We start from the raw sequence: 15,015 nt of genomic DNA, 5'->3' as shown, positions 1-15,015 counted from the left end.
GTAAAGACAGGGTTTCTCCATGTTGGTCAGGCTGGTCTCAAACTCCCGACCTCAGTTGATCCACCTGCCTTAGCCTCCCAAAGTGCTGGGATTACAGGCCCGAGCCACTGCACCTGGCAATAATTTTTGTTTAAAATTTTACTTGCCAAGATACAACATTTTCCTTTGGGGATCTATGAAATTACAAATACAATCTCATGTATAATTAAAATCTCCCTGCATATATGCGTTTTTAAAAGTTCTAATATTTGGCAGTAAATTTTGAGAGAAAAGGGTAGAAATTTAAAAAATTATTTGGTGAGGTGGAAGTGAGATTGAGTAAGATGAGTAGCTCTCACTTATCCTTTATGGTTTTCAGTTTAAGTTCCTCTATTTTTTCACACTGATATTTAGGACACTCCTCTGGGCCATCAAGTGTTGCTCCCTCAGCTCTTCAGGCTTTGTGTCATTTAGTCAGAAGTTGATACCTGTAACTTTTACTGCTGAGGGAGAACAGTGTAGGGTCCTTCCTAGCTTGGCTTAGAGAAGGAGAGGGGAGAGTTTTCAGCAATACCAAATCTGGGTTAAAAAGAGGTGGTTCTATTTCCTGGGGTTGGGCTTTTTCTAGTTGTGTTAATTACTGTTGGAAGTTCCAAATGAAAAGCTTGGCGAAGGATTTTAATGACTTTCCATGGGCTGGAGGCTGGCAAATAGAGTTTGCCATCCTCTGACTGTAGCCATCCCGAGAACTGGAATGTATGCCCTTGAGAAGTGGCCTATTTTATTTCTGCAGAAAAGTACTAAGGTTTAATTTCTCTTACAGGGCCTTCCTAGATTAGAAGGGCTTGAAGTGTGTTGATGCCTTGGAGCTTCCTTTCCACTGACTTAGCTACCTATTTCCTTTGGCTATTTATTTGTTCCTTTTGATGTCCCCTACAATGCATCACTGCCATTTCTCATGGAATGAAAACCAAGGATAATAACCTGTTAATTTCCTGGTGCTATTTTATAGAAGATCCATTGGTGGTAAGAAAATGTCTTTCCCTTTAAATGGCAGCATGAGCATGGAGAACTAAGAAAGCATGCTTGGAGTCAGTGGAAATGTTAGCTACCTTTCCCTTGCTTAATTCAAGTATTCTTGTAAGAGTTATTAGTCCAGTTAGCTGAGCACTTATGTCTGGAGAGACACATTATTTAGAGTGACTATAGCTTAACCTGGCTTATTTATTTCTTGCTATACTGGTTGTTAGCTAAGGGCTCCACCTAGAAGACAGTAATTCTGCCATGTTACATGGGCTGTAAACAGTTATTTCCTAGGGTTTAGAGGCTTTTCTGACTAGAACTACTGTAGCAATGCCTTAGAGGCATGTGTAAATAACACATGCTCCTAACTGCAACTAAGAGGTTGAGAAAAATATTAAGGTTTTCCTGAGATGCTCCTTTACAGTCATGCTACGGGAAGAGGGGAGGCCTAGATTTGAAAGGTAAAGAAAGACAGACTGGCTGTAGTGTTTAAAAGGAGGTCTATTTTCTTTCCTTCAATTTCCAGAACCACCCAGGGCTTCTGGGCTGTAATGGCAGTTTGAGCTGCTGGAGACAGGGGTTTGAACCCTGGGACCCATCAGTCATGCTGGACCATCTGTGAGACTAGTCACAAACCCAGCAACCTTTGTCTCTGGGGGCAGTTTGATTTCCAGTGGTCTTCATCACAGGTTGGACAGAGTCAAGGTGGCTTCTTCTTGCTGTTTGGGCATGCCTTCTTAAAATGCCCTGATTTACCAACCAATGGCAACTAGCAGATGTACCTTAGGGATCCTGGACTTTGCAAGCTTGCAAAGCAGCTACTAGAGCCTTTGTCCTTCTCCTGAGCTTTCTCTCTTTCTCTTGAGCCACCTCCTGGTACCTATTATAAAAGACCAAAGTGGCCACCTTCAGAAGGTTCTCTATAAGGTGCTATCTGGTCCTATAGCTTGTTTCTGTAGTTTCCTTCTATATCGGGAGCTGTCTGTGTAAGAAACTTGTTCTTTAGAATAAGCTGTTGGATGACTCAATCAGGTGATAAGGAGGTGTGCTCTATTTTTTGTTTGTTTGTTTAGACATAGTTTTGCTCTTGTCACCCAGGCTGAAGTGCAGTAGCACGATTTTGACTCACTGCAACCTCCACCTTCTGGGTTCAAGCGATTCTCCTGCCTCAGCCTCCTGAGTAGCTGGGATTACAAGTGCCACCACTATGCCTGGCTAATTCTTGTATATGTTTAGTAGAGACAGGGTTTCACCACGTTGGCCGGGCTTGTCTTGAACTCCTGACCTCAGGTGATGCACCCACGTCAGCCTCCCAAAGTGCTGGGATTACAGGCGTGAGCCACCGCTCCTGGCCAGAATTAGTGCCTCTCTCAGCCTTTCCATAAAGATTGCAGGATTCTCAACTGGCTTTTCATCTATTATAGGCAATTTAGAAAAATTGAGAGGTTTGGCCTTAGTTTTATGTAGGCCCTCTAATATGCATATCAAGAAGTGTTTTTTTTTTTTTTTATTCCTCTGCAGAGGTATTGGAGTTCCAATCAGGGTTGTTAAGAGGAACTGCTTCTGGCCAGGCATGGTGGCTCATGTCTGTAATCTTAGCACTTTGGGAGGCTGAGGCAGGTGGATCACCTGAGGTTGGGAGTTCAACACCAGCCTGACCAACATAGAGAAACCTCATCTCTACTAAAAATACAAAATTAGCTGGGTGTGGTGGGGCATGCCTATAATCCCAGCTACTCGGGAGGCTGAGGCAGGATAATTGCTTGAACCTGGGAGGCAGAGGTTGCAGTGAGATGAGATCGCGCCACTGCACTCCAACCTGGGGACCAATCTAGACTCCACCTCAAAAACAAACAAACAAACAAACAAACAAACAAACAGTTCCTGCTTTGCTTTGCTTCCTATTTGGAATGGTGTTTCTGCTATTTCTTCACTTTCCCTATCTCCTTTTTTCCTTTTTGGTGTATAATAGGAGATATGTTGCTCATCTCCAAAATCCTCTGCTGTCTGCAGAGCTGCCTACTTTTCAGCTGTGGTTAGGGTTTGTTTTAGAAGCAGCATAACATCCTCTCATGGGAGGTAAACCACCTGAGTTAAATTCAGGAATGCTTCTATATACCTATTGGGGTTGTCAGAAAATCAGCCTGTCTTCTTTTACTTGCCTAAGGTCTTGTAATGAGAAGGGAAATTGAGGTGGCCCCAAATAAGGGGGATTATTGGATGGTTCCACCAGAAGTTGCTTTCTAATTTTGGGGAGTTATTCTCTATAGGCCTTCCTGATATGACTGTTAAAAAGGCTGGGTTGGGTCAGGCACAGCGGCTCACGCCTGTAATCCCAGCACTTTGGGAGACCAAGGTGGGCGGATCACCTGAGGTCACAAGTTCAAGAGAGCCTGGTCAACATGATGAAACCCTGTCTCTATGAAAAATAGAAAAATTAGTTGGGCGTGGTGATGGGTGCCTGTAATCCCAGCTACTGGGGAGACCGAGGCAAAACTTCAACCTGGGAGGCAGAAGTTGAAGTGAGGTGAGGTTACACCATTACACTCCAGCCTGGGCAACAAGAGTGAAACTTAGTCTTAAAAAAAAAGAAAAAGAAAAACAAAAAAAGCTGGGTGGGTCTTACAACACTTAAAAAAGTTTACTATAAATGTCATCCCCTTATTAAAAAAAAAAAAAAAGAAAAGTCACTTTTAAAAGTCCTGAAGTTAAAGGAGTTCCAGTGTTTCAGAGTACACTTTAGAGGGCTGCTGAAGTTGATCTGTTACCAACCTAGAAAAAGAAGTGAAAATAGGTCAGGCTCAGCAGCTCACACCTGTAATCCCAGTACTTTGGGAGGCCAAGGAGGGTGGATCACCTGAGGTTAGGAGTTCAAGACCAGCCTGGCCAACATGGCAAAACCCCATCTTTACTAAAAATACAAGAATTAGCCAGGTGTGGTGGCACGTGCCTGTAATCCCAGCTACTTGGGAGGCTGAGGCAGGAGAATCGCTTGAAGGAGGCAGTAGCTGCAGAGAGCCGAGATCATGCTACTGCACCCCAGCCTAGGCAACAGAGTGAGACACCATCACAGAAAAAAAAAAAAAAAAAAAAAAAAAAAGAAAGCAAAAGTAGTGATAATAAAAGCGTCTTTTTAGTCTCCCTCCTTTCAGTGTGACCCAGGGTGGAGGAAAAAACAGCTGAAGCATCTCCTCAACTGTTTTTTCTCCTTTGTTCCTGGCTCCCAGCAGCATGTTAAATGTGGCACCCACAGTTGTAGGTGCAGCCGTCCAAGCCATGGAACTGGATAAACGAAGTGATGGGATTTAACCACAATTACCCACACAGCCTTAGTTAGCTACTTGCGACTCCACTTTGACTTTCTAAACTTGTGTGACCTGCCTGGCTCCCAAAGAATGGATCTCTGGAAAAACTGTAATGGTAGCATGTGGGCAATGATTACATCTTCCTTGTTAATGGAGGAAATGTGCTGGTTGGAGCTCTATATCCTGCTATTATGACCCATGCTAAAACATTTCACCTTAGAAAATGGTTCCAATTAACTTCCAGACTTAAAATCTCCTCAGTACTGTTCTAACTGGAGACAGAATGGGTACACCAAAGGAACCTAAAGGGGGCCAGGCACGGTGGCTCATGCCTTTAATCCCAGCACTTTGGCAGGCTGAGGCAGGCAGATCACAAGGTCAACAGATTGAGACCATCCTGGTCAACAAGGTGAAACTCCGTCTCTACTAAAAATACAAAAAAATTACCTGGGTGTGGTGGCAGGCACCTGTAATCCCAGCTACTCAGGAGGCTGAGGCAGGAGAATCGCCAGAACCCAGAAGGCAGAGGTTGCAGTGGGCCGAGATTGCGCCACTGCACTCCAGCCTGGATAACAGAGCAAGACTATGTCTCAAAAAAAAAAAAAAAAAAAAATTGAGGACTGGTTAAAGGCTTTTCCACATTCTGCACATTTGTATGGTTTCTATCCCGTATGAACTTTCTGGTTTAGAAAAGTTTGAGGTGTTGTCAAAAGCATTGTCACCTTTTTCTTGTTTGTAGAGTTTCAATCCAGTATGAATTATCTTATGTATATGAAGAATTGAGGACTTGTTAAAAGGCTTTGCCACATTCTTCACACTTGTAGGGTTTCTCTCCAGTATGAATTTTCTTATTAGTAGTAAGGATTGAGGTTCAGCTAAAAGTGTTGCCACATTTTTCACATTTGCGAGGTTTCTCTCCAGTATGAATTGCCTTATGTGCAGTTAAGTTGTAAGGACTGGTTAAAGGCTTTGCCACATTCTTCACATTTGAAGGGTTTCTCTTTAGTATGAATTATATTATTCATAGTAAGATTTGAGGACTTATTAAATGCTTGGCCAAATTTGTAGGGTTTCTCTCTGGTATGAATTCTATTTAGTAAGGGTTGAGGACCAGTTAAAGCCTTTGCCATATTTTTCACATTTGTAGGGTTTCTCTCCAGCATGATTTTATGTGTAGTAAGGGTTGAAGATTGGTTAAAAGCTTTGCCACATTCTTCATATTTGAAGGGTTTCTCTTTAGTATGAATTATCTTATGTTTAGCAAGAGTTGAGGACTTACTAAAAGCTTTGCCACATTCTTCACATTTGACGAATTTCTCTCCAGTATGAATTTTCTTATGTTTAGTAAGAGTTGAGGACCAGTTACAGCTTTTGCCACATTATTCACATCTGTAGGGTTTATCTCCAGTATGAATTCTCTTATGTTTAGTAAGAATTGAAGAACAGTTAAAGCCTTTGCCACATTCTTCACATTTGTAGGGTTTCTCTCCAGCATGAATGAACTTATGTGTAGTAAGGGTTGAAGACTGGTTAAAAGCTCTGCCACATTCTTCACATCTGTAGGGTTTCTCTCCAGTATGAATCCTCTTTATGTGTAGTAAGGTGTGAGGACCAGTGAAAGGCTTTGCCACATTCTTCACATCTGTAGGGTTTCTCTCTTGTATAAACTATCTCATGTGTAGTAAGGGTTGAAGACTGCTTGAAAGCTCTGCCACATTCTTCACATTTGAAGGGTTTCTCTCCAGTATGAATTCCCCTGTGTCTAGTAAGGGGTGAGAACCAGTTAAAGACTTTGCCACATTCTTCACATTGGTAGGAATTCTCTCTACTAGAAAATCTTCTATGTTGAGTTAGGTGTAAAAGCATACAAAATGATTTGTCACATTTTTTACATTTGAAAGGTTTCTTTCCAGTATGTCTTATTTCCATATGAGTTTGAAAATTTATGAATGACTTTCACATATTTAGGACATTGAAATATGTTGCTCTTGGTAGTTGTCAAACACTGCTTTAGTCTATCACAACCTTCTTTGTGCACATTACACTCATCTGCACTCTTACGGCCTCTTGTTAATTGTAAATTCTCATGTCCACATTTTCCATATCTTCTCAGTATCACTTTTTGGAAAGAATTTTTTATGTCTCGTTCTGGCCTAAGGTCTTGAGCAAAATGAGAACATATAACTGAAAGAAATAAAAATGACAAATCACTTACTAGACTCAGATTAACACAGTTTACAAATCTCACCTATAAAATTATACAAACTAAATAAACAAGATGGCAAAGCAAAATACTAAAAGCTCTAATTTCTTTATAGACATATAAATGTAACAAAAACACTAACCAAAATACGTCTGAGGAAATTTTATAAATGAGTTAAGTTTGTGAAGTGACCCAGGTGAGTACAGTGCAAAGAGTGACATAGAAGAAAAAGAAAAGTCTCTTAAGTTTACCTAAAACTGCTCTTTCTGGTCCCCAATATAACACAGTGCCCTTAGAAGAAAACTGCCAACTTTTGGCTTTTTTAATAAAGATAAATACCGGCTCATATATCTTCATTACTTGCTTTTAGAGGCCTTTTCAGACACTGGTTTCTGTTTTCTATAACACATAGTGCTGAAAGAAATGGTGGCATACTTTGGAATGACAGTTTAAGTCTGCTGAAACTACAGTTAAATTTTAAAGCAGCAGAGAGACTGCAGTACCACAGACAGAAAAGAAGTGTAGCAAGTGATTACTATTAAGAAGAAACATGAATAAATGCCTTTAACTAAAAAATAAACACAAAATTATTGACAAGACTCATTCTAAGAACACGTTTGAGAGACTCCCACAATCTCTAACCAAGACAACGGTTTTCAGACTATACCAGGACAGAGCTACCTTATAAAGATTGTGACAGGTAACTTTTTCTAATGTACAAATTTCATTTGAAGACTACAATGTATTAAAAAATAGGGCAATGTGGTTCCACCAAAAAATTACAACATTTTCAGAAAAACCTCATAAAAGAAATGTATACATTTATGTTAAAAAAGGAAAATAAATTGAATAATACTCAATGGGTGAAAGAGAAACAATGAGAACCATAAAAATCAAAACATGGGAAGAACAAAAATATTTAAAATATCAAAAAAATGGGAACTGGATGTAAAAAAAAAATACAACAAAGAATAACTGAAGGCCGGGCGCGGTGGCTCAAGCCTGTAATCCCAGCACTTTGGGAGGCCGAGACGGGTGGATCACGAGGTCAGGAGATCGAGACCATCCTGGCTAACACGGTGAAACCCCGTCTCTACTAAAAAAAAAATACAAAAAACTAGCCGGGCGAGGTGGTGGGCGCCTGTAGTCCCAGCTACTCGGGAGGCTGAGGCAGGAGAATGGCGTGAACCCGGGAGGCGGAGCTTGCAGTGAGCTGAGATCCGGCCACTGCACTCCAGCCTGGGCGACACAGCGAGACTCCGTCTCGGAAAAAAAAAAAAAAAAAAAAAAAAAAACTGAAAACTCTTGAAAGAAAATTGATATAGAAATGAAGAAGCTCAACAAAAACACTAAGATACACACAAAGATATATTTATAACAAACACATATAAAAGCACAATTTCAAAGTCACAGACAAGAAGAGACTCTCAGGAGCTGCAAGATAAAAGTGATGTGTCATTTGCAAGCATAGTCTTATTAGATAGCCAGTAAATTGTCAACAAAAATTTTTCAGGCCAGAAAGGAACTGTGTAATATAGTCAAAGTCCTGAAAAAAAACAGTAATCAAGTAAGTACAATACCATCAGCACATCTCTCTGCCAAATAGAAAGATAAAAACCTTCAAAAATAACCAAATTCTGAAAAAGTATATTGGCATTCCATATGCCCTACATACGCTAAAAGCAGCTGCTTCTACTGAAAATAACAAAATTCAACAAAACAATAATCACATTAAATACATTATTTTCTGGGAAAGATATACGCATATGCAAAAACTGAATTTCATAATATTATAATGGTGCAGAAAACATTTCTAATTATTCTCTAAAATTTGAAAGAGAAAATCACAAAAATCATTATATACACCTGTTAATAAATATACCATATAAAAAGATATAATTAGCAATATCAATCACAAATTTTAGGGCAGACATATAATGAGAAATTTTTTTTTGCATGCAACTGCAGTTCCTTTTTTACCAGATTTAAATATAGTATTGTATCTTTTAGAGGTTTTATGTAATCCCCAAGGTACCACAAAGAATATATCAGTGTAGATACACAAAACAAAATAAGAAGGAACTAAAAGTATATCAATATAAAAAATTTTTTAAATGACCAGGTGTGGTGGCTCATGCCTGTAATCACAGTACTTTGGGAGGCCGAGGCAGACAGATCAGTTGAGGTCAGAAGATTGAAACCAGTGTGACCAACATGTGGAAACCCCATCTCTACTAAAAAATACAAAAATTAGCCGGGCATGGTGGCATGTGCCTATAATCCCAGATACTCGGGAGGCTGAGTCAGGAGAACTGCTTGAACCCAGGAGACACAGGTTGCAGTCAGCCGTGATTATGCCATTGCACTCCAGTCTGGGCCAGAAGAGCACACAAGCTACATCTTAAGTCAAAGATAGTCATATTTTATAAAACGTACTTTAAGTCAAAAGTGCAAGGACACAAAGAAGGACATTAAACAATAATAGATTTATTTACTGGGAACTTACGACAGATTTGTGTGTGTGTGTGTGTGTGTGTGTGTGTTTGTATCTCACATGAAGTTTCCAAGTATATAAAGCAAATATTTGACAGAATGGAAGAAACACCTACACAACAGTAAAAGTATAGTAGGACATTTTAATGCTTCACTTTCTGTATAAAACAAGACAGAATATTACTAAGTGAAAAGAAGACTTGAAGGCAGTGTAAAACCATTATTTCTAAAACAGGTTTAGAGAAGACTCCGCAAAAATATCAGGATACACAACCTTCTCAATAGCTAATACAATATTCTCCTTGATAGACCACCTGTTAGGCCAAAAAAGAATTATTTGTTAATTATTTTTTTTAAATTTGTTAAAACTGAAATTTTATGGATTATATTCTACTACCAAACTGAGTATAGACAAAAATTTAAAATTTACATATATGGAAATTAAATACACAATTGAGCAAGCTCCTGTTCAAAGGTTGAAATAATTAATATGTTGAAGATGTCCATACTGCTTAATGAAATCTACAGATTTAATGTTATGTTTTTTATAATTTCTCATTGCACTTTTGAAGAAATAGAAACAGCAACCCCAAAAGTATATAAAATCTCAAGAGACAATGAAGTTCCAGTCTTAAAAAAAAAAAAAATACACTGTTGAAGGCATTACAGTTCCTGATTTCAAAACATATTATAAAGCTACAGATTTAAAACAATTTGGCACGAGAATAATGGCTAAAAAGTGGACTAACAAAATGGAATGCTGCATGTTTATAAACTTTCACATATATAGTCACATAAAGAGTTATTTGCATACCCATAACTATTGCAGCATTGTTACTGAAAGCCGGTCAGTAGAGCAATGAAAATTTCTGTCACCAAATCATTCAGTAGATATAATTTGAAATATAAAAATACTGAAATATAAGCCAGGATTTTAAAGAGAGGAAATATTCTAACTATAAATATAAAGCTTGATGATATTATGCAAAATGAAATGAGCCAGCCACAAAAAGACAGAGGTTGTATGAGATACATGAATCAGTTAAAAAACACACACACACACACGGTGGTGTCTGCAAAGAGCCAGAAAATCAGAAAAATTGATCGTTGTTTAATTTATATTGAGATTTAGCTTTGCAAGATAAAAACATTCTAGGGATATGTTGCATAGCACTATCAATATAATTAATATGACTAAATAGAATATTTAAAAATATTTAATAAATTTTATGTGTTTTGACAAGTAAAATAAACAATAATATCTTTAAAAGATACAGATAGTTTTAGTATTATTTTCAAATCCAAAAGCATTTCTCCCACACAAAAATAATACAGATTCACAATAGATATTGAAATCAGGAGAATTTTTATGATTGCTTACCTAGACAAGATTAAACAACCATTCACAACAAACCTACATAATAAATATACAAGTTATTAAAAAATACAGAAATAATATTTATAAAGGTAGACAAGCATAGAGGTAACTATACTGGCTGTAGACATATGACTGATCCATATGTGATTTTGCTTCACACTAAAAATGTACAGTTAAACACTGCCATATACAATTATAATATAAATGAAAATATCAAAACACAAGTAACTGGTGTGAAGGGGCATGCCCTAAAATATGTAACACACACAAAAAAATTGCAAAACAAAATTAAAATATGGATTGTAAAACTTATCGGACACCATCAAGTATATCAACATATTCATGAAAGGTATCTTAGACAAACAATATAGGGAAAAAGTAATACAAAGGTTACTTAAAGCCAAAAAGGGCTGAGGACTTCCCAAATTTTATGTAACAAAAAAATTCTAAACAATAATACTTAATTCAAAATTATTTTACTTCAAAACAAGATAAAATAAAGACTTTCCAAAATAAAATTGTGGGTGTTCATTAAAACTAGCATAGTCATAAAAAAAAATTGTTACATGGTGGCCAGGCACAGTGGCTCGCGCCTGAAATTCTACAGCTTTAGGAAGCCAAGGCAGTCAGATCACCTGAGACCAGTAGTTCAAGATCAGCCTGAGAAACATAGTGCGACTGCATATAAACACACAGAAATACTAAAATGAGTCCATTATGCTGAAAAATAAAATCATGCTGAATAGTATCATGAAAACATAAATAAATATAAAGCTCTCTATTAAATTTAAATACACAGACATAGAATTTTTTACTATTATAATGATGCTAGATAAAATCCTTAAAAGTTCTTCTAGATATAAAAAACAAAATATGAATCATCATAAATCTGTTAATGGGCACACGATGTAAGATAATATGATTTGTAATATTAATAACAAACTGGAAAACATAACAGTATAGGTTTTGTATTTAACTGAAGGTGTATGAGATTAAAATATATTGTTTTAACTTTAAGATATTTAATCTCCATTTTTCAACATGGTTACATTAGATGTCAAGATGATTACATTATATTTATGGATAGTAAGGAAAACAAAATGAAAAAATAAAGCATATCACAAAAAAATTACAATAAACAAAAATTAAGGCAGTGAAACAGGAAATGAGAAAAAAACATATCTACAAGAAACACATAAAACAGTAAAAATGAGATGGTTTCTGAGGACTTAGTCTTTTCCCAAGCTGACTCTGAGGAATCTAGGCACTTTTGATGTGTGGAATTCTTCCCAGTTTTTCAAACCCTTTCCACCAAAGGGCAGCCAGAGTGCTCTGCTAAGTGGTTCCCCGATCCCATGCATCCTGACAGGGAGACCTCCCAACAGACATCATCAGACAACATATACAGGAGTGTTCCCACTGTCATCAGGTCGGTGCTTCTCTGCAACAAAGATTCCAGAGGAAGAAGCAGGCGACTAGTCATCTCTGCTGTTCTGCAGCCTCCACTGGTGACATCTCCAGGTGTGGGATGAACTCAGGCAAATACGGTCTGGAGTAAACCCCAAGCAAATTTCAGCAGCCCTACAGACGATGGCCCTGACTGTTAAAAGAAAAACAAACAGAAAGCAATAACAACAACAGCATCAACAAAAAAAGTTCCCAAAAAACCTTATCCAAATTTCAGCATTCTCAAAGATTGAAGCTAGGTAAACTCACAAAGATGAGAAAGAATCCACACAAGAATGCTGAAGACTTAAAAAGCCAGCATGTCTCTTCTTTTCCAAATGATTGCAACACCTCTCCAGTAATGAAACAGAACTGGGCAGAAGCTGAGATAGATGAATTAACAGAAGTAGGCTTCAGAAGGTGGGTAACAATGAACTTTGCTGAGCTAAGACAGCATGTCCTAACCCAATGAAAAGATACTAAGAACCATGAAAAACATTACAGGAGCTGTTAACCTGAATAACCAGTTTAGAGAGGAACATAAATGAACTGAACTGTGTTTTTTGGTTCCTCAATAATTGAGTAGACCAAGCAGACGAAAGAATTCAGAGCTTGAAGTCTATCTTGCTGAAATGAGACATGCAGACAAGGCTGAAGCAAAAAGAATAAAAAGAAATGAAAAAAATCTCTGAGAACTATGTGATTATGTAAAAAGACAACCTACATCTGACTGGGATACCTTAAAGAGATGGGGAGAATGGAACCAACTTGAAAAATATACTTTAGGATATCACCCAGAAGAACTTTTCTAACCTAACAAGAGAGTCCAACATTTAAATTCAGAAAGTCCAGAGAACCCAGTAAGATACTCCATGAGAAAACCAACCCCAAGACACAGAATCATCAGATTCTTCAAGGCTGAAATTCAGGAAAAAATGATAAGGGCAGCTGGAGAGAAAGGCCAGGTAATCTACAAAGAGAAGCCCATCAGACTAACAGTGGAACTCTAAACAGAAATCCTACAAGCTAGAAAAGATAGAAGACCAATACTGAACATTCTGGGATTATAATTCCTTGGAAAATTAAAACTGGCATGCTGTAATAATTTTTCTTTAAACATGTCCTTCAACCATATACTCAAAAGGGCAATGTGACTGGTGTTCATAAGTACTGCCTCCCAACATACTAAACACGATTTTCAGTTTTAAGAGGCCGAGGCAGGCAGATCACCTGAGGTCAGGAGTTCAAGACCAGCCTGGCCAATATGGCAAAACCCTATCTCTACTAAAAATACAAAAATTAGCCGGGCATGGTGGTGGGCGCCTGTAATCCCAGCTACTCGGGAGGCTGAGGCAGAGAATTGCTGGAACCCAGGAGGTGAAGGATGCAGTGATCCGAGATCGCGCCACCGCACTCCAGCCTTGGGTGACAGAGTGAGACTCCATCCAAAAAAAAAAAAAGTCAGAGGTGACACAAGCAAATAAAAAACCATTTTATGCTCATGGATAGAAAAGATCAGTATCATTAAAGTGGCCATACTGCCAAAATAAATTTAACAATTTGTTACTATTTCTATCAAACTACAAAATAACATTCTAAAAAAAAAACAAAAAACAAAAAACACTAGTTTACAATTTATACGAAACTGAAAAAGAACCCAAATAGCCAAGGCAATCCTAACCAAAAAGAACAAAGCGGGAGGCATTACATTACCCCACTTCAAACTATACAACAGGGCTACAGTAACCAAAGCACCATGATATTAATACAAAAACAGATTGATAGACAAATGCAACAAAACAGAGAGCCCAGAAATAATGTCATAACATTACAACTATCTGATCTTCGACAAAACTGACAAGAGGAATGTGGGAAGAATTCCATAAATGGTGCTGGTGTAACTAGCTACCCCTACGTAGAAGACTGAACCTGGACCCCTTCCTTATGCCACACATCTACAACCATCTGAACTTCAACAAAGCTGACAAGAGGAAAGTGGGAAGAATTTTTTATTTAATAGATGGTGCTGGAATAACTAGCGAGGACTATGTAGGAGACAGAAACTGGACCCCTTCCTTAAACCATATATAAAAATCAACTCAAGATGAATTAAAGACTTAAATGTAAAACTTAAAATTATTATTATTATTCTTTTTTGAGATGGAGTTTCACTCTGTTGCCCAGGCTGGAGTGCAATGGCACAGTCTCGGCTCACTGCAACCTCCGCCTCCTGGGTTCAAGCAATTCTCCTGCTTCAGCCTCCCGAGTAGCTGGAATCACAGGCATGCGTCACCATGCCTGGCTAATTTTGTATTTTTAGTAGAGATGGTGTTGACCACCATGTTGGTCAAGTTGGTCTCAAACTCCTGACCTCAGATGATCCACCTGCCTCAACCTCCCAAAGTGCTGGAATTACAGGCATGAGCCACTGCGCCCGGCCAAAATTAGTATTTTTTTAAACCCTGGAAGATAAATAACCTAAGAAATAGGAACTAGACGTAGGAACTGGCAAATATTTTATAATGAAGACACCAAAAGCAATTGCAACAAAACCAAAAATTGACAAATGAGACCTAACTAAAGAGCTCTTTACAGCAAAGGAAACTATTAACATAGTAAACAGACAACCTACCGAAAAAAGAAAATATTTGCAAACCATGCTTCTGACAAAGGTCTAATATCCAGAATCCATTAGGAACTTAAGTTTACAAGAAAAAAACAACCTCACTAAAAAGTAGGCAAAGGATATAAATAGATGCTTTTTGTTTGTTTTGTTCCTTTGGAGAATGAGTCTCGCTCTGTTGCCCAGGCTGGAGTGCAGTGGAATGATCTCAGCTCACTGCAACCTCTGGCTCAAGGTTCAAGCAATTCTCGTGCCTCAGAGTAGCTAGGACTACAGGTGTGCAGCACCACACTCAGCTAATTTTTGTATTTTCAGTAGAGACAGAATTTTGCCATGTTGATTAGGCTGGTCTAGAGCTGACCTCAAATGATCCACCTCCCTCAGCCTCCCAAAATTCTGGGATTACGCCGTGATCCACTGCACCTGGCCAAACAGATGCTTTTCTTGCTTTTCCTTCCTTCCCTTCCTTCCCTTCTTCCTTCCTCCCTCCCCCCTCTCCTTCCCCCTCCTCTTCCCCCCTTCTCCTCCCCCCTCCCCCCCCTCTTCTTTCTTTTCTTTTCTTTTT

General features: G+C 38.3%; 1 pseudogene; it reads left to right on the top strand.

The window, feature by feature from the left end:
- LOC108524515 (zinc finger protein 85-like) overlaps positions 1–7,610 on the top strand; it is a 52,022-nt pseudogene extending 44,412 nt beyond the window's left edge.
- The last annotated feature ends 7,405 nt before the right edge of the window (positions 7,611–15,015 follow it).

Source organism: Rhinopithecus bieti, unplaced genomic scaffold (genome assembly GCF_001698545.2).
Source record: "Rhinopithecus bieti isolate Rb0 unplaced genomic scaffold, ASM169854v2 scaffold_83718, whole genome shotgun sequence".
Taxonomy (NCBI): domain Eukaryota; kingdom Metazoa; phylum Chordata; class Mammalia; order Primates; family Cercopithecidae; genus Rhinopithecus; species Rhinopithecus bieti.
Note: the sequence above shows the minus strand (reverse complement) of the source record. Positions and strands in the feature narration are given on the sequence as shown.